We start from the raw sequence: 23948 nt of genomic DNA on the forward strand, positions 1-23948 counted from the left end.
GCTAGAAGTTATACATGGGTCATCATTATTTGTGTAGTCAGATTCTTTACCAACAACATCAAAATTCACACTTTCACATACACCCTGCTTGCGAGCCTTATTCGTCCTGGTAACATCCCTGGGAATTTCTATAATATTCTCACTATTTAATCCATTTTCAACCATGTGTATACCCAACTCCCTATTTAAACTAATGAAACACCTTTCCTCAACATCATCATCAATACCATTACCATCATTATCAACTTTATCATCAACATCATTATCATTATACATATTCAGGTCATACACATTCGAATTATCCCCTAAAATATTATTTCCCCTTTCTAAAGTTACCAGATCCCTTTCACCAATATTTTCATTCTCACAGCATGCATTCTCTCTTTCATTCAGACACATCTCTGAACTACTACAAATTATATCATCTAACAAAGTGTTGTTCTTTTCTGCCCAAGTGTAAAACTCTGTTAAGTTAAATGAATCACAATTACTTTTATCTACTGTATGTTCTTGTGTACTGAAAATTTTATCTTTATCAATATCATCATTATTTTCCTCTTGAAATTTCTTCAATAAGTAAGAACTAATAACCTCATGTGATAGCTTAGGTTTGGAACTGTCATGTTTGGGTTTATGATAGTCACATCCATTGATCCTTTCATCATGCTCACCTTCGGCCTCAACCTTGCGGACCTTCAAGGGGGCGTCTACTCGTTTTTTATTTCCTGAATTACAACTGGTTCCTGTTTGAACTGCTGATTGTGGTTCTGCCAATGTCTCTGATCAACATTTCTATTCCCATTCCTATGCCAAACATTACCTGGTTGTTGGTAGTTTCTGTTGTACTAATCTCTAGCAAAATTTCTGTGATTTTGATCCCTAAAGTGTTCTCTGTTTTGTTGATTATTTCCGCAAAAATGTCGTTCTTGTTTTGGATGAAAATTATGGTCCTTCTTTTGAAAATTGTTATATCCCCCTGAATTTTGACTGACACCATGATAATTGTTTTGTTCCCTTTTTTGAAAGTTATCATTTCCCCAATTTTGACCATTACCTTTCTGAGTAAACCCACTGTGTGTTCTTGTTGTTACCCTATCCAACTTTTCAATATAATTGAGAAACTGCTCAACATTACTATCAGGACAATGAACTAAACTCAACTGCATTGCTCATGGCAATCTTCTCTTTAAGTTATCAATTTTGATCAAGTCATCCAAAGGTTTTGTTAAATGAATAAGTTTTTTGAAGTTCACTTTTGCAAAATTATTTCATGCTCCCATCTGATTCTCTATAGTTTCTCCCATTCAAAAATTCACTTTTGATTCTAGTTTGTTTAAGATCATCCCAAAAATTTTCCAGAAATTTTGATTCAAATTCTGAACAGGTCATCCCCACAGTTACAATCTGGTTTGCCCAAGTCAAAGCTTCCCCTTCCAAGAATTTTTTCACAAATTTAATTTTCATATCTGGTGAGTGAGGTAAAAAACAATCCTTACAATACTGTATAAAATCAACGGGATGTAAGGGTCCATCTACCGAAAAGTGCTTCACTGGAATATTAGATACAAGATTGCATGTGTTGACATTGTGTTTTTTGCTTTGAAATTCATTGTCCAAACTTTCAATTTTTTCCCTAACTTCTTTGACAGATTTTTGTTTTCTAAATCATTGCATTCTACTTTATTTTCTCGAGTAACCAAACGATTGTCAGTTTCTTGTTGTACATTTTTTACTAAAACTTTTGTGTTCTCATCCAAATTTTTAATTTCCTCTTTTATTAAAATCAATTAAATTTCTTTCCCAATCTGCCAGTAACTCATTTTTTACAGCATTAATTTCATCGCTCAATTTAGCATCAATTTCATTTGCTTCCACAGATTCAATTTTTTCCTCAACACTGCCAACTCTGTTCGAAAGATCACCCACTTGGGTACTGACTGCTTGGACTTGCAACAAAATGTTATCAATTTTTTCATCCCAGTAAGTCTTATTGTCGTCAACTGATTGTTTAATAACTTTCGTGAAATTTACAAGAAAACTTTTTAAATCAAATTGATCGGTTCTTTCTGTTTCATTTGACCTGTCTTGATTTTCGAAGTCTATTAAATTACTACTTTCTACTTCAGGCACAATACTCTCGAAAATCTCATAAGTCATTGTGAAGAAAAAAAATTTTTACACAACAATACAAAACAAGATAAAAAGATTGTTTTAACAAAATACGAGTGTTTCGTGACTTATCTGGAACACTCTTCTACTGTTGCAAATCCACGTTTTCCATCCATGTGATTGTTGACCAAAATTCTTGAAATTACTTCTTCTGTCGAAAATTATATTTTTTTGCCGAAACATTTCTTCTCCAAAACTTTTACTTCCCGATGAACATAAATACGGTAACACACATTCTGAAAAAACTGGTATTAACACACAAAAATTTTCTTCCTCGTAGCACTGTTGAAGATCTCATGAACACAATATCCCGGCTACAGTCCCCAGTTGAAATATGCTCACTATTTTTTATTTACTTAAATTTGGCATATTTCGTGACAGTACCTTTTCTGTGAAATGTTTACAAGGCGATATTTGTCTTGGCTTCAGTTGTCTACTGGAAGTATGATTCCACACTGCAGTTTTGTCGGCTGCAGAAATGACCTGGTTCAATGCATTTGCCTCATTTTCGGTGCTTCAAATACCATTTCTTCAAATGTGGTTTCTTCTTAAAGTTTATATAAAAAAAGTAGTAACAATTCATTTTTTTCTGTTCACTTCCAAATTATTATGACGGCGACCTGCACACTGTTCTACCGCCAACACACACCAAGAGTTCTTTGCCGACTGACTACAGTCAAAGACGGCTCCAGCATCAAAGACATTTTACACAACACACAAGCTTCCACTTGTAATCAGTCTCTTTGATATTCTTCATCACATTTACTAATAGTAATCAATATGCTGTCACTCTCAAAAATATAAGTAAATTAGCATAAAATAAGGCAAATTACAATAAAAAAATTCTGACAAAAATATAAGAAAACATTTACAATTTGGTATCGACAAACCCGGTAGAAAATAACAAATCTCCCAGATCCATTACAACGGTACAGGATTTTGTGCACGCTCTGACCTCTCAGCTTTGTCCCGTAAATGTTCAAGGGGATTCGTGTTGGATGGTATGGGTGGCCAAATCATTGGTTTAAATTGTCCAGAATGTTTTGAAAACCAATCACAAACAATTGTGGCCCTGTGATGTGGCACAGTGTCAGCCATAAAAATTCTGTCTTTGTATGGGAACATAAGGTCCATGAATGGCTGCAAATGTTCTCCAAGTAGGCGAACATAACAATTTCCATTCTGTGGCCCATGTAAATGCAGCCCACACCATTATGGAGCCACCACCAGCTTGCACACTGCCTTGTTGTTAACTTGGGTCTATGGCTTCTTGGGGTCTGTGCCACACTCAAATCCTAGTATCAGCTCTTACCAACTGAAATGGTACTCATCTGACCAGGCCGTGGTTTTCTAGTCATCTAGGGTCCAACCGATATGGTCATGAGACCAGGGAAGGTGTTGCTGGTGATGTCATGCTGTTACCGGAAAGTATCTGAACTGCTCTTTAAAGCCTCTAGAATACTATTTATGTAGTCTAAGTACAGATTCCTGTGACATTTCAAATGTTATATTCTCTCATTTTGAGGTTACTTTCATATATGGGATATAGCCCGTTAATGAGACCCTCGAGATCAGTGCAAGAATGGTGCCATCAATGGCATAACACTTAAGTTACATACGTAGAATCGCCAGCAATAACCGTTTACAGAAATGTGGTATCACAACTAGCTCTATCCAGTAGTTCAGCAGAAATTCTTTGTCTTTTCTCTTCCCATTCGTCTGTTATTGTGTGAGGATGAGTTTTGCATTGAGTTTCTGTGTCCCTAAATCTTCACGTAAAATCTTATGACACACATCATGATTCAAAATTAAGTTCTTCTGATATCGCACTCACAGTTATGTGACAGTCTTCTTGCAATAATTGCCTTACACACTCCACTTTCCTATCATTATTAATTTTAGATAGGACCAGCTGTGGGATCATCTTGCACAGAATATCTGTCTTCACAAAACCTTTCATGCTGCTTGGAAACATGATTTCTTGACAGTGCCTCACCTGCACGTACTTGCTTAACCATTGTCCACACTTCACTAGTGATTTTCCTGAGCATAACACAGAACTTAATGTTTGCTCTTTGCTCACAGTCAGCATCTGTTGTGTCACTATAACTAATGCGCCAAGACCCAAACAGTATGTTGTTAAACACAGCCCTGCCACCTAGTGAGTTTACAAAGAAACATGGCCGAGGTAATTTCGAGGACACGCACATACCAGCTAACATAAGAACGACATTTGTTCCTTTTTAGTATTGCAAACTCAGAAATAAACAATACCAGCCCTGGAACTTTTCTGGCAAAGGCTTACAAAGGGAGTAAAAATTAGTCTCTGCTGTAATTTGCGCAATCACAATACAACTCATAAAACTAATTTCCATATTGACTTTTCCTCCTTGTCAAGTTTTCTGAATGGAACTGTGAACTCCGGTGAGAGATATCCACCAAGCTCCCATCTAACATAACTCAAGAAGTTGGGCATACTTACCCATTCAAAAGAATAATATCTCATTAGCCACTCTTTCTACCAATTAAATGAATATTTACTTTCAGAAATTGAAAAATTCTGTTAGCTTCTTGCCAAGTAGCAGTGTCCCTTGCAAGGCTGCTCAAAATAGGTATGTGTTGTAAAAATGATGTAGGTAACTATTTTATTTGAAAAATATCAATATATTCAAACAAATATTGACAACATAATGAGAAGGATAGATTGCTCCTAACCACGAACGTGCATGTTGAGTTGCAGGGAGGCACGAAGAATGGTCTTTAGTTTGTACCTGTCTGCCACTCAATGTGTCATCCTTATGGTGAGTAGCAATCTGTCCTTTTCATAATATTGTTGATTTTCTAAGATGGACTTTCCATTGTCAAATAAATATTAGTTACAAATAGAAGGTAAACTGCAACTATTTATCATAACTGAGGAGGGAGTTGCTTTCTTTCTAATTTCTGTTTATTCTATATTCAGCAATGTTAGAACACATTTAAGAAAACTGACAACAAATAGCTCTCTACAGGGTATCTCTCATTATGACTGTAAATGATTTCTGGTATGGCATAATACACTAAGGTGACAAAAGTCATGGGATACCTTCTCATATCATATCAGACCTCCTTTTGCTCAACATGGTGCACAAATCAACACAGCATGGACTCAAAAAGTCATTGGAAGTCCCCTGCAGAAATACGGAGCCGTTCTGTGTCTATAGTCATCCCTATTTGTGAAAGTGTTCCTAGTGTAGTGTTTCATGCACGAAATGACCTCTCTGTTGTGTCCCATAAATTTTCAGTGGGATTCATGTTGGGTGATCTAGGAGGCCAGATCATTCACTTGAATTGTCCAGAATGTTTTTCAAAGCAATCACAACTGATTGTGGCGTATAATGATGGTGCATTGTTATCCATAAAAATCCCATCGATTTTGGTAACATTAAGTCCACAAATGGCTGCAAATGGTCTCCAAGTAACCGAACATAAATATTTCCAGTCAATGATTGGTTCATTTGGACCAAGGGACTCAGTCTATCCCATGTAAACACCAGCAGCTTTCCCAGTGCCATGTTGACAACTCGGATCCATGGCTTAGTGGTTCTGCACCACACTCAAACCCCACCATCAGCTCTTACCAACTGAAATTGGGACTTATCTCACCAGGCCACAGTTTTCCAGTCATCTAGGGTCCAATCAATGCAGTGATTAGTCTGGGAGAAGTGATGCAGGTGATGTTGTGCTACTAGCTGACATCGTCCCATTAATGCCAAATTTCACTGCCTTTGTATAACGGATACATTCGTCGTATGTCCTACATTAATTTCTGCTGTTATTTCCTGCAGTGCTGCTAGTCTTTCAGCACTGAAGGCCATCAGACACTGCATTGTTCACGGTGAGAGGTAATGCCTGAAATTTGGTATTCTCAGTACGCTCGTTGACACTGTGGATCTCGGAATACTGAAATCCCTGACGATTTCTGAAATGAAATGTGCCAAGTGTCTAGCTCCAACTACCATTCTGCATTCAAAGTCTGTTAATTCCTGTCATGTGACCATAATCACATTGGAATCCCTTTCGTGTGAATCACTCGAGTAGAAATGACAGCTCCACACATGCGCTGCCCTTTTATATCTTATGCATATGATACTCATTATACTGCTGCCATCTATATATGTGCATATTGCTGTCCTATGGCATTGTCTCCTCAGTGTATAAAAAAGTGATTGGAAGTAAAACATTGAAAAAAAAAAAAAAAAAAACAACGTAGAATTTAGTTCAGCCATAGCAAGGTTAAAGGGTACATGGGACATAAATATTGTGTTGTTTGTTAATCGGTTATACAAGTTACATTGTAGGACAGATCTAAAAGAAAAAGTCCAATGGCTGAGAAGAACTTAACCAAAAACTGGTGACATTCTAACTACTGGAAACCCAAGAAGATATTAATAAGCCACAACTGTGTGTTACAGATTCTTTAACATGAGTTCATTTATTGGAGGTTTACTTTCTAAGGACTAGTAACAGCATAATCTTTCTGTGTTTAGTGTTTCAGGTTCAGCCAAGATGTTGGAGATAAATGGGAATTCGAAAACCTCAGCATGTGACTTCAGTGCTCTCCTAGAAGCCAGGGATGTGGCACTCGTAACATTGGTGGCGGGAGAAACACAGCTGGCAGTACACAGGTCTGTTTTGGTGGCCAAAAGCCCAGTGTTGGCTGCAATGCTCGCTCACAACGAGATGGAGACCGGCAACTGCCGCATTGTAGTCACAGATGTTGAGCCGAAGGTGCTGCAGCAGCTGCTGCTGTTTATTTACAAAGATAGCACTCCGCAGCTCTGCATTATGGCGCCACAGCTCTTGGTGGCTGCAGACAAGTATTGCATTCTCGACTTGAAGGGACAGTGCGAACTGCAGCTGGTCGAAGATCTGTCTGTGGAAAACGTCGTGTCGACTGCATTGCTCGCATTGCGCCACTCCTGCCCACATTTGAAGGAAACTGCTGGGTGTTTCCTCAAGGCTAATCTTGCCAAGGTGATGGGCACTGAAGGATGGGCGGAGGCAGTGCGAAACAATGCTGAAGAATTCGTGGAACTCAGTCACTTGCTTGCAACAACCAGGTTAGTGACTATCGTAAAAGGCAACTTGAGGGAAATCACTGACATCTATACTATGTGTGTCACTGTAAAATATGGGGCATCAGGTACTCTTTCCTGAACAGTAAGTTAAGGCATTCACTTTTCATTTCCAAATAAAATGGAGAAGAATGGCAACTTGTATGCTTCATAGCAAGTTGTCACTTGCCTGAACATTTTATCTTGATTTTCATTTTTCAGGAGTTACACTTTGGACATTTGTAAAAAATGTAAGTTTAAGAAAAATTTGGTTGCTTTTACTTTTACTGTATCAGATAATACTAGGCTCAGTGTTTTTGACTGTCTGTCGTATTCCATTCATTGGTGGAATGAGGAAACAGTTACTACTTACATGCTTTGTCTCTCATATTTAATTCCCATGGTCCTTGTACAAGACATTTTATACGGCGCTAACAGAATTTTTGCTCAGTTTTCTTCACAATTACTAGCTTCTTAAACTTATCAGTTAGGTTCCACATGAACAAGGTCATCATTCTTCAAAAGATTGTCCCTTAAATTCCCCAAACACTGTCATATGAACCTTACAAACCTGTTAAGATCATAGCAGCCTGTCTAGAAATTTATTCAGTGTTAATCAAAGAAGGCACAGATAGCGGTAAAGCCAAAATGTAGTCTCTGCATACAAAAATGCCGCAAATTGCCCCAACTTTCCTGCAACAGGTGTTTGTTTCCTGACGTGGATCCCAAATGATAAATATTGGCATTCAAGATAATTTGCAAAAAATGCTGTTGGCCATTCCACAGTGGTAACACTGGTTCCTGTGAGATCACCAGACCTAAGCACTGTCAGGCTTTGCTAGTATTTGGATGACTGGCTGTCCAATCTGCAAGCAGGATGCACTCAGCCCTTATGAGACCAATTGAGGAGCTACTAGACTGAGAAGTAGAGGCTCCTGTCTTGAAAACTAACAATGACCAAGAGAATGGTGTGCTGACCACATGCCCCTCCATATTTGCTTCTAGTGATGCGGCATTCTGTCGGTACCATTGGGCCCCTGAGTCCTGCTCAGTTAGTTGTAGTTTAGCTTTAGTGTTATTTTATACAACATATTCCTTTCATGTAATCTTGCCTGGAAAGTTCACAAATCCGGTATTGGAGGAGCAAAACTTGGTGTTAATTCAAAGTTCAAGTTAACTCAATAAACAGAGAAATTCTGTAACTAAAACTGGCTTTTACAAATGTTTATTTGCCCTTCAGATCAAAAATCCTTTAAAGGAGGCAATAGTTTGCTGTTCATTGAAAATTGGAGTTAAAAACACGTTCAGAAATACAGAAGTCGTTATATATATATTTTTTTGTCAACTTACTTGTTTACTTAGCTTGAGATCTCAAAATTTGTCTGGTTAAAATGCTAAAACTCTTTCTGAAAATCAGGGAATTTCACTTTGGGATACTTTTGACAACTGTGTTTGGCGCTCTTTGTGCTGTTTTTCCTGCCTGTGTCTTTGTGTACTTCATTTGCATAATGTGTGTTTTAAGGTGTGTTACATCTGTGTCATCAATAGTTTAATAAAGTGCTTTGTGTTAACACTGATATTATTTAATTTTGGTTAGTTGTTCCCACACCTGCATCACAACATCACACACCTCTTGCCTCAGACATACTTCTATTTCACTACACTTTTTTCCCTTTCACCACAGAGATAGTGTCTCTCTGTATAATATTCTTCCCTTAACAAAGATGTAGGTCCTCTTTCCTTAGTAAACCTACCATATTTCTTACCATGCCAAATATAAACTGAAGTGCCAAAGAAACTGGTATAGGCATGCATATTCAAATACAGAGACATGTAAACAGGCGGAACACGGCACTGTGGTTGGCAATTCCTATATAAGACAAGTGTCTGGTGCAGTTGTTAGATCATTTACTGATGCTATAATGGCAGGTTATCAAGATTTAAGTGAGTTTGAATGTGGTATTATAGTTGGTGCACGAGCGATGTGACACAGCATCACTGTGGCCAGAAAAAGATCCTGCAAGCATGGGACCAACGACTACTGAAGAGAATCATTCAGCATGACACAAGTGCAATTCTTCCATAAATTGCTGTAGATTTCAATGCTATACCATCAACAAACTTCATCGATATGGGCTTTCAGAGCCGAAGGTCCACTGGTATACCCTTGATGGCTGCATGAAACAAAGTTTTATGCCTCACCTGGGCCTGTGAACACTGACATTCCAATATTGATGACTTGAAACATGTTGCCTGGTTGGATGAGTCTCATTTCAAATTGTATCAAATGGATGACATGTACGGATATGGAGACAACCTCATGAATCCTTGGACCCTGCATGTCAGCAGGGCTGTTCGAGCTGATGGAGACTGTAATGCTGTGGGGCATGTGTAGTTGGAGTGATGTCGGACCTCCGATATGTCTAGATATGACTCTGACAGGTGACACATACATAAGCATCGTGTCTGATCACCTGCATCCATTCATGTCCATTGTGTATTCCACAGACTCTGGCAATTCCAGCAGGACAAAGCAACATCCTACATGTCCAGAATTGCTACAGAGTGGATCCAGTAACACTCTTCCGAGTTTATACACTTCCGCTGGCCACCAATCTCACCAGACATGAACATAATTGAGCATATCTGGGATGCATTGCAATGTACTGTTCAGAAGAGATTCCACCCCTTCGTGCTCTTACAGATTTATGGACAGTCCTGCAGGATTCATGGTGTCAGTTCCCTCGAGCACTACGTCGGACATTAGTCAAGTCCATTTCACATCATGTTGCAGCACTTCTGCATGCTAGTGGGGCCCCTACATGATATTAGGAAGATGTACCAGTTTCTTTGGCTCTTAAGTCTATGAGGACACAGCATCCTGTTTAAGAAGCAATACCTTTTCTTTTTATTTTTTTGTTTTATTTTATTTTTTATTTATTTATTTATTTTATCTTTGTGTGAATTAATGCATTTTTACTCCTGCTTGTTGCCTGGTTTTATTTCATCGCCATCTACTAAGTACCTGTTTCTCATTCTAGCTAATCTTTGAAGAACTCAACTTTTTTTGTAGCCAGCAATCCTTGTGATTAAATTACTCATTATAAACTTGTATTACCATTCCATATTATCTTTAATACTAAAGCTAGCACATAATAAATTATGTTACTTGTTCTTCCTCTCATCAGTGTGACACTGCTAACATCTGAAAAATACATCTCATCGCTATAGCATACACTTAACATTGATGCATGGATACATGTGCTCACTAATCATTTTATGTTACTCAGAGAAAATAATCTGGATACAGCTCTGTCACCATCTCATGAAGGAAAATAGAAAGGGTCGGCAATGGAGGAGCTCTTAGAATGGTTGCACATCAGTCTCACTTGAGGCAACACTAGAAACAATATCTTTAAATTTTGTAAGCATTCTGATGGCATAAAACCAGAGATAACTATACCATCTGAATAGTCAGAGAAAGAAGGTACTCATGCTGTAATTTACTCATGGTACCTGTGGAAAATATCTGAACGGTAATCGCTGGAACAGGAATTATCTCTTGTGTGTGTTGATCACAAAAATTTTCTTTGGCCCGTCATCCAAAAGTAGCTACAGATAGGCCTCCAATTTTTGAAAAGAAATGACCCTGACCTAGTTTTCCATCAAATCTTCAGAGTGGGGGAATAACGCAACTGAACATACAATTTATTGGATTGGTGATTGACATGTTCGGTGTTTGTATCTTTGCAATCTGGTGAAACAGCAACAGGATCTGTGGACTGTTGTGCAGCAGACACAACATGCACCTCATTATAATGACTGTCTGACATGGAATGTGAACGCTGCCTAACACCATCTATAATTAAATGCCCTATTGTGTGTGTGAAAGCAACACAGGCAGGACTTCTGTGATTGTGCAGGTTGCGCTGCGGCCCGATGGTACGATTGGTTAGAATGTGATCTAGACATCAGACGACATCCGACCGGAATGGAGGAGGGGGTATCTCCTGAACTGTCTTGCTTCTGGCACCAGATATTGCAGGTGCGTAAAAATCATGAAATTGTGCTCAGTTATTTCGACACTGTCTTGTGACTCAATAACTGACAATACTGTACTGTCACAGTTTGGAGCTTTCGTATGGCAGCGGAAATACGGAATCAGACACATTCTGGGTAATTGCATCTCTCATCATAATGTCGCTGTAACTGAACCCATAAGAACACTGAAAGTGATATTTCCTAGTTTGTAGGACTGTTCTGGCTGCTGTTTCAATCTAAACAACTTATAATGAGCAGCTGCTGCACGCATTTGTGATTTAAAATGATTTGACTGTTTGTCAACTAACTTGTCATAGAGGACCTCATGAGGTTGGCAATCAGGAAACTGTTTCATCACCAACTGAAATAGATCTGAGCCTATGGTCAAGAGAAAATGGTAAATACGCTGGTTACCTGTTATGCTGTACGCATTAAAATGATCAATCAACTGCACACTGTAATCATCCCAGTCTTCACTTTGCCTCAGAAACTTTCTCAATTTAGGCACTTGAAGCATTTGTTGAGTTGTTGCTAATTGAAATCGCTGGGGCTGTGTTCATGGTGCTGCCATAATTTCTTGCAGTGCTTGTAATATCTATTCAATCCTTTGCCCCTGCAATTGCATAGCTTGCATTAAAGACACAATTGTGGAAAACACATCCTGAACACCCAATGTAACAACACACACAAACAGAAAAATAGCACAGCTGCAAGAGTGATTGTTACACAATATGCCACAGCAACGTAATCACGATCTGCACATTTGGTGTCACTTTACTTGTTGTGTCTGACTTCTTGAACACTGAGGTGACTAGTAATAATTCAGCTAATTAAAACACTCTGGATAAGTAATTGTATTGTATTGTACAGGACTGTGAACCTAGAAACAATGGAGAGGCTTCGTCACCACCGTAGCCCTCATTGGTTCACAACCCCTCAACTGGCTACAGCAATCCATTCACCCCACGCCGAACCCAGGGTTACACATCCCCCCCCCCGTCCCTCTCCCCCCTCCAGGAACGTCTCACACCAGACGAGTGTAACCCCAATGTTTGCTTAGTAGAGTAATGACGGTGTATGCATACGTGGAGAAAGCGTTTGCACAGCAATCGCAGCCCACATTCGCCGAGGCAGATGGAAAACTGCCTTAAAAACCATCCACAGACTGGCCGGTACACCGGACCTTGACACTAATCCACCGGGCAGCAGTGTGTTAGACTGCACAGCTAACTAGGCAGATGAATAAGTAATACTTTATTAATTATAACAAAATTCTTATCAGGCTTGGCTGTAGCTATGAAACTGCACATGTGGACTTGCGATGCAGAACACACTAAATGACCCACAATTACTGAGTGGCAAATTGATAAGTGTTCAGAATTACCATACTGTTTCTTCACTACAGTCACTAGAAAACAAAACTTCATAGACACTTGTTGACGCAGTTCTGATAGCACTAGCATGTAGGCACAGTTCACACTAGACAGAAGCCTCGTCAGTCCCCGATGGTTGACACGGGCTGTGTCATGGCGAGTAGGTAGGATGACGACATTATTCCGATAGTACCTTTCTGGAGGTGGAAGGATCTGACCTCAGGCAGAACTGCCCTGCTGGCGTCTGGTGACACTATTTCGCGGCACAGGTGCAGCGGTGGCACCTCGGAACTATGGGAGACACAGCTTCTTCCTAGTATCTCATTAGCTACCACATTGCTGTGTAGTACCTCTGCAGTGGTCGATACTTCTTGCGCTGCTCTCAATACTTGACAACACTGCACCCCATACAATCTTGCTTTAATAATAAACACCGAAGTAGTACTGAGTCAAATGCTGTTTGGAAATCGAGAAATATTGCGTTTACCTGGAGTTCCTCGATCCGAAGATTTCATTGTGTCATGCGAGAAAAGTGTAAATTGAACTTCACGCAGTTGACATTTTTGGAATCGCGCTGTTTGGTGTGGAGGAGATCATTCTATTTGAGATACCTCATTACATTTGAGATCGGAATATGTTCTAGGATTCTACAACAAACTGGTCTCAGGTATATTGGACAGTAGTTTTGTTGATCACTTCTATTAGTCTTTTTGTATATGGGTGTAACCAGTGCTTTCTTCCAACATATTTGGATGATTTGATGTTTTAGCTGCTGCATAAAGTTCTCTTTTCATACTACAAGAAACTTTGATGTCTGTAACAATACAATATCTATAGACTGATTTAAATAGGTTTTCCCTCAGTACCTTTTTAAGAAAGATTTCTTCAAATAGACTTGTAAACACATTCATAAATATATTAAATTGCAAGGTAATATCAATAGCATCATACACACAAGATCAACCCACAAGAAGTTTTCTGTAGTTTATCCTAAAGTTTATCAAAATGAAATTTACTGCTCTGTTTATTTATTATATCAGTGATGAGGAGCTGCCCATCATGCTCAGAAAGGCCATTTGGAATACACTAAAAAAAGGGTGGGTGGAAATTGATAGATCTGATGTACATTTACAGACATATAAATGATTACAATGTCGGAAAAATTGGATGATTTATTCATGAGAGAGAGCTTGACAAAACTGAGCAAGTCAATAATGCATTGGTCTAGACCTGGCCCTTATAGAAGCAGTTATTCCACTTGCCACTGATTGGTAGAATTGTTGGACTTCCTCCTGAGGGATATCATGCCAAATTGTGTCCAGATCGTCAAAATCCCGAGCATGTGGAAGGGCCCTGCCCATAATTCTCCAAACATTCTCATTTTGGAAGAGATCCAGTGACCTTGCTGGCCAAGATAAGTTTTGACAAGCATGAAGATAAGCAGTAGAAGCTGTCACTGTGTGCAGGTAGGCATTATCTTTCTGGAATGTGAGCCCAGGATGGCTTGCCATGAAGGGCAACAAAATCGGGGTGTAAAATATTGTCAGTGTATCACTGTGCTGCAGATGGCAAACAAAAGGGATCCTGCTATGAAAAGAAATGGCACCCAAGACCATCGCTCCGGGCTATCAGGCCAGATGGCGGGCACCAGTCTGCTTGGTATCCACTGCTGTCCAGAACATTTCCACACGAGTCTTCACTGGGCATTGGGGTTCAGTTCAAAGCGGGATTCTTCACTAAAGACTATTCTACTCCAGTCAATAAGGTTCCAAGCTGATTGTCACCAACACCACTGTATACAAACTTCTTGTTGTACAGAGGTCAATGGTAGTCCACACCAGGGGTGTTGTGAGCTCAGCCTCCCTTCTTTGAGCTGCCTGGTAGTCACTGAACCACCAGTTGCATGTCACAGTGAAGATAACGATGAACCTGGTGCTGTGAGTGCCTCTGTGGGCATTGCACAGTTCTCTCGTTGTTATGTCTAGGTCACCTGATTCCTTCTTGACACTGTGGTTGGCCATTGTTCACCCATTCCTGCCAACATCGTCAAATAGTGCCATTGCTCTCATTAGAGTGTCGAGTGAATTGATGATTAGTCCAATCAGCTTCTTTGAGCCCAACAACACATCCTCTCTCAAATGCTGACACCTGTGCATATTGTTTGTGCAACCTGTCTGTGAGGCATAGTTACTGTTCAGCTGAGTACACGGGATGAAATTCACAAAGACTTTGTGCCCTGGTATCGACATGCCCCCCCCCCCCCCCCCCCCCCCCCCCCCCCCCCCCCCCCCCCCGTATACTGTCATTGCCAGCTGTGCAGTTAAATTGCACTGCTGCATGACACATTCATCCATCAGCTGCTAAAGATAACAGTTTTCCACCTTCCTTTGATACCTGTACGAATATCAATTTGCGACTAAAGTGTGTAATTCCTTCGTGGTACATTGTTGTTGTTTTTTCGTGTATTTTTTGAGGGTTAAATTACAATATCAAATCTTTTCTATCGATTCGTTATGTATGAAAGTACTGAAACTGGCTATTACTCTTGTTGGAGAGACTACCATTTTTACTATATTGTAAGAGCACATCAGGTATTAAAGATCCATTAAGTTCCTATTATCTGTTAGGAAGTTCACATTAGTCACCAAATATGGTGAACAAATTACACATGGGCAACAAGTGTGATTCAGTGTGCTTCAGAAAACCATTGAAATATCCAGCAGTTGCCCTGTAAATTGACAGAACAATAACTGTTACAATATATCTTGATACAACATGCATGAAAATACTGTCCAACACATCTGCTTAAATATGGAGGTTTATACACCACATTGTTTCTAACAAAAATTGCAACTCCACCTTCTCCCATATTAAATATACAGTAACGAGCAACTAACAAAAGTTTTTAATCTCTAAAATGTGAATTCCATTTCTAATCTGATTTTCAAAGAAACATAGTATATAAGGTACACTTCCACATTCTTCATCTTTTAGATGAAATACCAATTAGTGTATTTATTCTTCAGATCTTGTATTTTGATATGGAATGCAGACATGGTCTCCTCCCAGTGGACCTGAACTTTACCAAAGTGGACAGCTCGAGTGCATCAGTGATCACCAACACAGACAGCTGTACCGTAGGTGCAACCACAGTGGAGGCATGTCTGTGGAGAGCCAGACAAATGTGTGGCTCCTGAGGAGGGGCAGCAGACTTTTCAGTAGTTCGAGGGGCAACAGTCTGGATGATTGAATGATCTGGCCTGGTAATGGGCCGTGCTGTGCTGGTACTGCAAATGGCTGAAAGAAAGGGGAAACTACAGCAGTTATTTTTCTCCAGGGCATGCACCTCTTCTGTATGGTTTGGTGTTGATGGCATCCTCTCAGGTAAAATATTCTGGAGGTAAAATTGTTCCCCATTCGGATCTCTGGATGGGGACTAATAAGAAAGATATCGCCACTTGGAAAACCAAAACTGGGGTATGTGGGTTGGAGTGTGGAACGTTAGCTCTTAATTGGGTAGAGAGGTTAGAAAATTTAAAACAGGGAATAGATAGGTTGAAGGTGGATATACTGGGAATTAGTAATGTGCAGTGGCAGGAAAACCAGGGCTTCTGCTCAGGCAAGTAAAGGGTTCATAATACAAAGCCAAAAAGTGATAATGCAGGAGTAGATATTATAATGAAAGAAAACAGGAATGGGGTAAGCTACTATATACAGCAGAGGGAATGCATTATTGTAACAAAGATACTTATAAAGCTAACACTGACCAGCTCTACAAATGATGAAGAGACTGAAAGAAAGTATGATAAGATAAAGAAATTATTCAGATAAGAGGAGGGAAAATGTAATTGTTATGGCAGACTGGAATCTCATAGCAGGAAGAAAAGGACATGAAGGAAAAATAGTAGAAGCATGTGGACTACAGGAAAGGAATGAAAGAAGATTTTTGCAGAAAGCATGATTTAACAATTGCTAACATTTGGTTTAAAAGTCATGTTGTTGTTGTTGTTGTTGTTGCCGTCTTCAGTCCAAACACTGGTTTGAAGCAGCTCTTCATGGACTGTTCGCAGTACCAGCACAGCAAGGCCGTTTTGGTTTATGATACAAGGTCAGATCAGCCAATCATCCAGACTGATGCCCTTGCAACTACTGAGAAGGCTCCTGTCCCTCTTCAGGAACCACACGTCTGTCTGGTCTCTCAACAGGTACCCCTCCATTGTGATTGCACGTACAGTAGAGCTATCTGTATCGTTGCGACACACAAGCCATCCCACCAATTGTGTGATTCATGGGTGGGTGGGGTGGGGGAAGGGGGGGGGATCGCATAACAGTGTTCTATACGTAAAAGAGACCTGGAGATCTCAGACCCAAATTTTAAACTGTGATTCCAGGGGCACATGTGTGTTCTGACCACCATTTGTTGGCTATGAATGTAGATTATAACTTAAATTGCAAAGAGATAGGAAATTAAAAAGATGGGAGATAGATAAATTGAAAGAATCAGAGATTATTGATAGTTTGAGAGGAAGTATTAGGCAATGTTTGACTGAAACAGAGGAAGGGGATACAGTAGAAGACAAATGGGTAGCTTTGTGAGATGAAATAATGAAAGCAACAGATGATCAAGTAAGTAAAAAGACAAGGCCCAAATAGGTAAAAAGACAGGGCCTAGTAAAAGTCCGTGGATAACGCAAAATATGTTGAATATAACTAACAAAAGGAGAAAATATAAAAATGCAGCAAATGAAGCAGGCAAATGGAATACAAGTGTCTGAAACAAATAGATTGGCAGAAAGTGCATATTAGATAAGCAGGAATGGCTAGAGGAAAGATGCAAGGCTGTAAAGAATGTATATCTAGGAGGAAGATAAATACTATCCATAGGAAGATTAAAGAGGCCCTTGGAGAAAAAGAAGCAGCTGTAAGAATACCAAAGCTCAGATGGCAAAACAGTACTAAGCAAGAAGGGAAAGCTGAAAGGTGGAAGGAGTATATAGAGTATCTGTATACGGGGAAGCAAATTTGAGGACAATATTATAGAAAAAGTGGAGGAAGTAGGTGAAGATCTGATGGCAGATACGATACTGTGATAATTTGACAGAGCTCTGACAGATATAAGTTTAGGCCCCTGGAGTAGATGATATTCCTTCAGTATTACTGACGTCCTTGGGAGAGCCAGCCATGACAAAACTACTCCACTTGGTGTGCAAGATATATGAGATGGGTGAAATATCCTCAGACTTCAGGCAGAATATAATTGTTCCCATTCCAAAGAAAGCAGGTGCTGACAGGTGTGGATCTTCCTAAACTATCAGTTTAATGTGTCATGGTTGCAAACTGCTAACACAAATTCTTTACAGAAGAATGAAAAACCTGGTAGAAGCCAACATCAGGGAAGATCAGTATGGTTTGTAGAGAAGTTTAGGAAAACATGAGTCAATAATGACTGTATGACTTACTTTGGAAGGTAGGTTAAGATAAGGCAAACCTAAATTTACAGCATTTGTAGGGTTAGAAAAATATTTTGACAATGTTGACTGGAACACACACTTTGAAATTCTTGCAGCTGTAAGAGTCGCAGGGCGTGAAGGGGAAGCAGTGGTTGAGAAGGGAGTGAGACAGGGTTGCTGCCTATACCAGGTATTATTCAGTCTGTAGACTGAGTAAGCACTAAAGGGAACCAAAGAAAAATTGGGGTAATGAATTAATGTTCAGGAAGAAGAAATAAAAACTTTGAGCTTTGGCAATAACATTGCAATTCTGTGAGAGGCAGCAAAGAATTTGGAAGAGCAGTTGAATGGAATGGACAGTGTCTTTAAAGGAGGATATAAGATGAACATTAACAAAAGCAAAGCAAGGGCAATGGAATGCAGCCAAATTAAATCAAGTTATCCTAAGTGAAACAGATTAGAAAATGATGCACTAAAAGCAATGTAAGTTTCACTAGTTGGGCAGCAAAATAACTGATGCTGGCCAAAGTAGTGAGGATATAAAATGCAAATGGCTGTAGCAAGGAAAGCATTTGTGAAAGAGAGAAATTTGTTAACATGTATATAAATTTAAATGTTCAAATGTTTTTTTCTTGGATGTGAACAATAAGCAGTTCTGACGTAAAGAGAGTAGAAACTTTTGAAATCTGGTGCTGTAGATTGGATGAGTAGATGATCATGTGATTAATGAGAAGGCACCAAATCGAATTGGAAAGAAAATAAATCTGTGATACAACTTGACTAAAAGAAGGGATTTGTTGATAGGACACATTCTGAGGAATGAAAGAATTGTTCATTAAGGTGTTGAAGGTATGCACAGGGGATAGACACTTTAGAGAGAGAACAAGGGATAAATACAGTAACATGGTTCAAATGGATGTAGGTTGCAGTAGTTATTCTAAGATGAAGAGGCCTGCTCAGGATAGAATAGCACACAGAGAGCTGCATCAAACGAGTATTCAGACTGAAAACAACAACAACGACAGCACAGTTGGAGCCTTCTACATCTATGTCAATACTCTGAAAACCACCATGAGGTGCATAACAAAAGGTACATCTCGTTGTACCAGTTATCAGGGTTTCTTCGTGTTCCATTCACATGTGGAGCATGGGAAGAATAATAGTTTCAGTGCCTCAGTGCGTACAAAGATCCTCACAGTCCCCATGTGAGTGATACGTATGTGGTTGTAGTATATTCCTAGAATCACCATTTAATGACGGTTCTTGAAACTTTGTTAATAGACTTTCTTGGGATAATTTACATCCATCTTCAAGAGTCTTCCAGTTCAGTTTCTTCAGTATCTCTGTGACATTTCCCCGTAGGTCAGACAAATCTGTCACCATTCATGCTACTCTCCTCTGTATACATTCAATATCCCCTGTTAGTCCTATTTGGTACGAGTCCGACACACTTGTGCAATATTCTAGGATTGAGTGCATGAGTGATTTGTAAGCAATCTCCTCTGTAGACTGGTTGCACTTCTATCAATAAACTGAAGTCTACCACCTGCTTTATGAGCCTATGTGATCATTCCACTTCATATCCCTACGAAGTGCTACACCCAGATATTTGTATGAGTTCGTGGATTTGAACAGTGTCTTATTGATATTATAGTCATAGGATATTATGTTTTTTTTTTTCATTTTATGAAATGCACAATTTTATGTTTTTGAACATGTAAAGCAATTTGCCAGTCTTTGCACCACTTTGAAATGTTATCGAGATCTTCCTGAATATTTATGCAGCTTCTTTCAAATAGTAGTTAATCATAGATAACTGCATCATCTGCAAAAAGTCTGGTGTTGTTATTAAGATTGTCTCCAAGGCCATTAATATACAACATGAACGGCAAGGATCCCAACTCACTTCCCTGGGGTACAACTGAAGTTACTTCTACATCTGACGATGATTCTCCACCCAAGATAACATGCTGCTTCCTCCCTAGCCCTCAATCCAGTCACAAATATGACTTGACACCCCATGTGATCATACTTTTGACAGTAAGCATAGATGTGGTACTGAGTCAAATGCTTTTCAGAAAGCAAGGTTTATTGCACCTACCTGATTGCATGGATCCAAAGCTTCCAGTATGTCATTTGAGATAAGTGCAAGTCGGTTTTCACATGATCGATATTTTCAGAATCCGTGCTGGTTGGCAGTGAGGAGGTCATTCTGTCCAAGATTTCTTATTATATTTGAGCTCAGATGAGCTCACAATATGTTCTAAGATTTGACAACAAACCATCAGCTGTATAATGGAACGATAACAATGAAAATTTGTGCTCGAGGGGGATTCAAAACCGAATTTCCTGCTTATTGCTAGTGGTCACCTTAGCATTAGGCTATCTGAGCAAGCTCCCCAGCCAGACCTAGACTTCCACTTGTCATCAACAATCTGGCTGTGGAGTGTGCTCAGATAGCCTAACGGTAAGGCAATCACTCGCAATAAGTGGGAATCTGGGTTCGAGTCCCGGTCCGGCACAAATTTTCATTGTTGTCATTCCATTATACAACTGATGGATGTCCATATTCACAACTGTGAATACGTTTCATGTATTTTGTAATGGCTGTTTTCACCACAGTACCTATTCCTCTGGATATGCACGCATGTCTGAAGAAACATTGAATTGTGCTTCTCAACAAAACAGGCACTGCAGTATCATATTTTAGAACTTCATCTCACCACAACATTATATAAACAATGTTTTTCTTTCTCTGTACTTATATTGTTCATGTGTAAACTTAGTTTTTCTTCTTCAAAACTATATTTACATAAATATTCATTATATCACTATGCACAATATTTGATTGCATTTACAACGTCAGTTTTAGATTCCACTAGAAAATGACTTCAATAGAAAAAGTCCCAATTGGTGTGGACTAAAGTAAAGAACATCTTAGCAAATGGAACATTTATTCATCAGTTCAACACATATTTGCGGAGCAGCACTGCTCTCCAAACTGCACTTATTTTGTTGTGGGTGCTGGTGTGCCAGAGTGCAGAGGCCCAAGTTATTAGGCTGAGGCACCTTAGTTGTAGTTGTAAGTTATTGTTGGTAGATTTTTTGAGATATTCACATGTCTTCGGACGACCATACAATGTTTACTTTAGTATCTACACTGATGTTTGTCCATTGGATCTGGAACTGTTGTAATGTGGCTATGCAATGAGAATGCTGTCACTCAAAAATACAATTTATTGGTTACAGAGTGATAGCATAACAATTACACATCAGAAACTGACAACACACAGAATGGATACAGATTACAATTGTGTTCAATCAAATTACTAGTGAACACATGTTGATGCATTCTGAATAACAAATACAAAACAATTACAAGTATGTAATGGTTGAGAAGCACAGACAGACAGACTGACTGACTGACTGACTGACTGACTGACTGATACAGACTGCTGGCCAGGGATGGTGCATCAGTACTATATATTTAGAGAATTTTTTTTCCTTTATGGGCCACTGGCTCTCAGCTACAGGTAAATGAGGTGCTGTCCACAGTCAGCGGCCTCTGGTAGGGGCCTGGAGCAGCCAAATGGCATGCTACTCCAAATGAGTGATACCACAGTAGTGTTAGCAACTGTGTAATAACAGGCGGATTATTACATAGACATGCAGTATTAAGATGTTTTATAGTTAACACTGGGAGGCAGCCAATTGAGTGCAGATTGAGAGAAAATTTGTATTTTCCTCAGGCTGTATTTGATTTAGGACTCAGGTCATGACAAATAGCTTGGGCACAAAACTGCAGCATGTGCTTACTAATGACTGCTGTTTTATCATTGTTCTGAGACCTGGTGTAGATCATTTCCAATATGGGGCATTCATATATTGTGGATTATGGTAGGGAAGGCAAATAGTCAGCTTTGGTTTAATGAAATAATTTTGGGAAAGTGTGGCTCATGTGGAAAGGAGACCACGTATGGGACACCGGTGTGGCCTAATCTTGAGCACTGATCGTGTGTTCAGGATCTGCAGCAGGTCATATTAAAGAAAGACATCGAAGCAATTCAGAGCCAGTTGTGTTATTGGTAGGTTCAGGCAACATGCAAGTACTACAGAGGTACTTTGGGAACTCCTAGAGGGAAGGTGACATTCTTTTCAAGAAATACTACTGGGAAAATTTAGAGAACCAGCACCTGAGTGTCACTGCAAAACGATCCTATTGCCACCAACATACATTTCATGTAAGGACTACAATGATAAGATACGAGAAATTATGGTTTATTTGGAGGCACATAGACAGTTTTTTTTCCCACTCTAGTTGCGAGTGGCTCATGAAACTTTGTTAATTGAGTTTCTCAGGATAGTTTATGTCTATTTTCAAGAGTTGTCCATCTCAGTTCCTTCAGTATCTCTGAGACAGTTTCCCATGGGTCAGACAAACCTGTGACCATTCATGCTGCCCTTCTCTGCATATGTTCAATATCTCCTGTTAGTTCTATTTGTTACAGGTTTCACACATGTGAACAATATTCTACGATGGGTCACATGAGTGATTTTTAAAGAATCTTATTTGTAGACTGATTACACTTCCCAGTATTCTACCAATAAACTGAAGTCTACCACCTGCTTTACCTACAACTGAAGCAATGTGATCATTCCATTTCATATCCCCACAAAGTATTACATCAAGGTATTTGTATGAATTGGCCAATTCCAACAGTGACTCATCGATATTATAGTCATAGGACACTAAGTTTTTCCCTTTTGTGAAATGCATAGTTATACAATTCTGAACCTTTAAACAAGTTGGCAATCTTTGCACCACTTTGAAATCTTATTAAGATCTGACTGAATATTTCTGCAGCTTCTTTCAGACAGTACTTCATTATTTAACTGCATCATTTCCAAAATATCTTGAGTTTACTATTTAAATTGTCTGCAAGGTCATTAATATATAATATGAACAGCAATGGTCCCAACATACTTTCCTGGGACACACCTGAAGTTAATTCAACATCTGACAACGACTCCCAATCCAAAATGACATGCTGCATCCTCCCTATCCAAAAGTTCTCAATCCAGACACCAATTTCACTCGATGCACAATATACTCATGCTTTTGAGAATAAGTGTAGGTGTGGTACTGAGAATTTATGTTTGAGCTCAGAATATGTTGTAAGATTCTACAACAAATCAATGTCAAGGATATTGTTTGGTAGTTCTGTGGATCACTTGAACTTCCCTTCTCATAGACAGATATGTCCTGTGCTTTTTGTCAAGAACTGGGCACGGTTCGTTTGAGAGATAATATGATGAAGAGTGGCTAATTCAGCTGCAAATTCATTAAAGAATCTTGTTGGGATTTCATTGGGCCCTGGAGCTTTATTCAGTTTTAACAGTTTCAGCTGTTTCTCAACACCACTGACACAAACACTTATTCATTCATCTTTTTAGTGGTACGAGGATTAAATTGCGGTAATTCTCCTGGTTTTTCTTTTGTAAAGGAACATTTGAAAATGGAGTTAAGCATTTCAGCTTTTGCTTTGCTACTCTGTTTCAATTCCTGCGTCATTTGCTAAGAACTTTATGATGTGTCGACAGAAGTGCCGACACAGTGTGGTTTGAGGAGACCGAAATACACACTATAAGCTCACGCAGAATAGAGATAGGTCTGCAACAGGATACGTAATGAATGCTATAAAGAAAAGTACGTAGCTTCTGGAATACTTAACTTTAATCCATCCTTGTTGTACATCTGGAGATTGTGGCGATACAAGTGAGACTCTTTAGATACAAGCTATGTAAGCCTAATGGCGCCT

The 23948-nt window shown here is 39.3% G+C and overlaps 2 protein-coding genes across 2 annotated transcripts in view; both read left to right on the plus strand.

The window, feature by feature from the left end:
• LOC126424985 (serine/threonine-protein phosphatase 6 regulatory ankyrin repeat subunit A-like) overlaps positions 1 to 23948 on the plus strand; it is a 332104-nt gene that overhangs the window by 84911 nt on the left and 223245 nt on the right. The gene's annotated exons all lie outside the window — the stretch shown is intronic.
• The window catches only part of LOC126424989 (ankyrin repeat domain-containing protein 65-like), a 56431-nt gene continuing 39618 nt past the window's right edge, over positions 7136 to 23948 (plus strand). Inside the window, exons 1-2 of the mRNA XM_050087887.1 lie at positions 7136 to 7271; positions 11189 to 11310. The gene's annotated coding sequence lies outside the window, so the exon portion shown is untranslated. The remainder of the gene's footprint in view (positions 7272 to 11188; positions 11311 to 23948) is intronic.

This window comes from Schistocerca serialis, chromosome 10, assembly GCF_023864345.2.
Source record: "Schistocerca serialis cubense isolate TAMUIC-IGC-003099 chromosome 10, iqSchSeri2.2, whole genome shotgun sequence".
NCBI lineage: Eukaryota > Metazoa > Arthropoda > Insecta > Orthoptera > Acrididae > Schistocerca > Schistocerca serialis.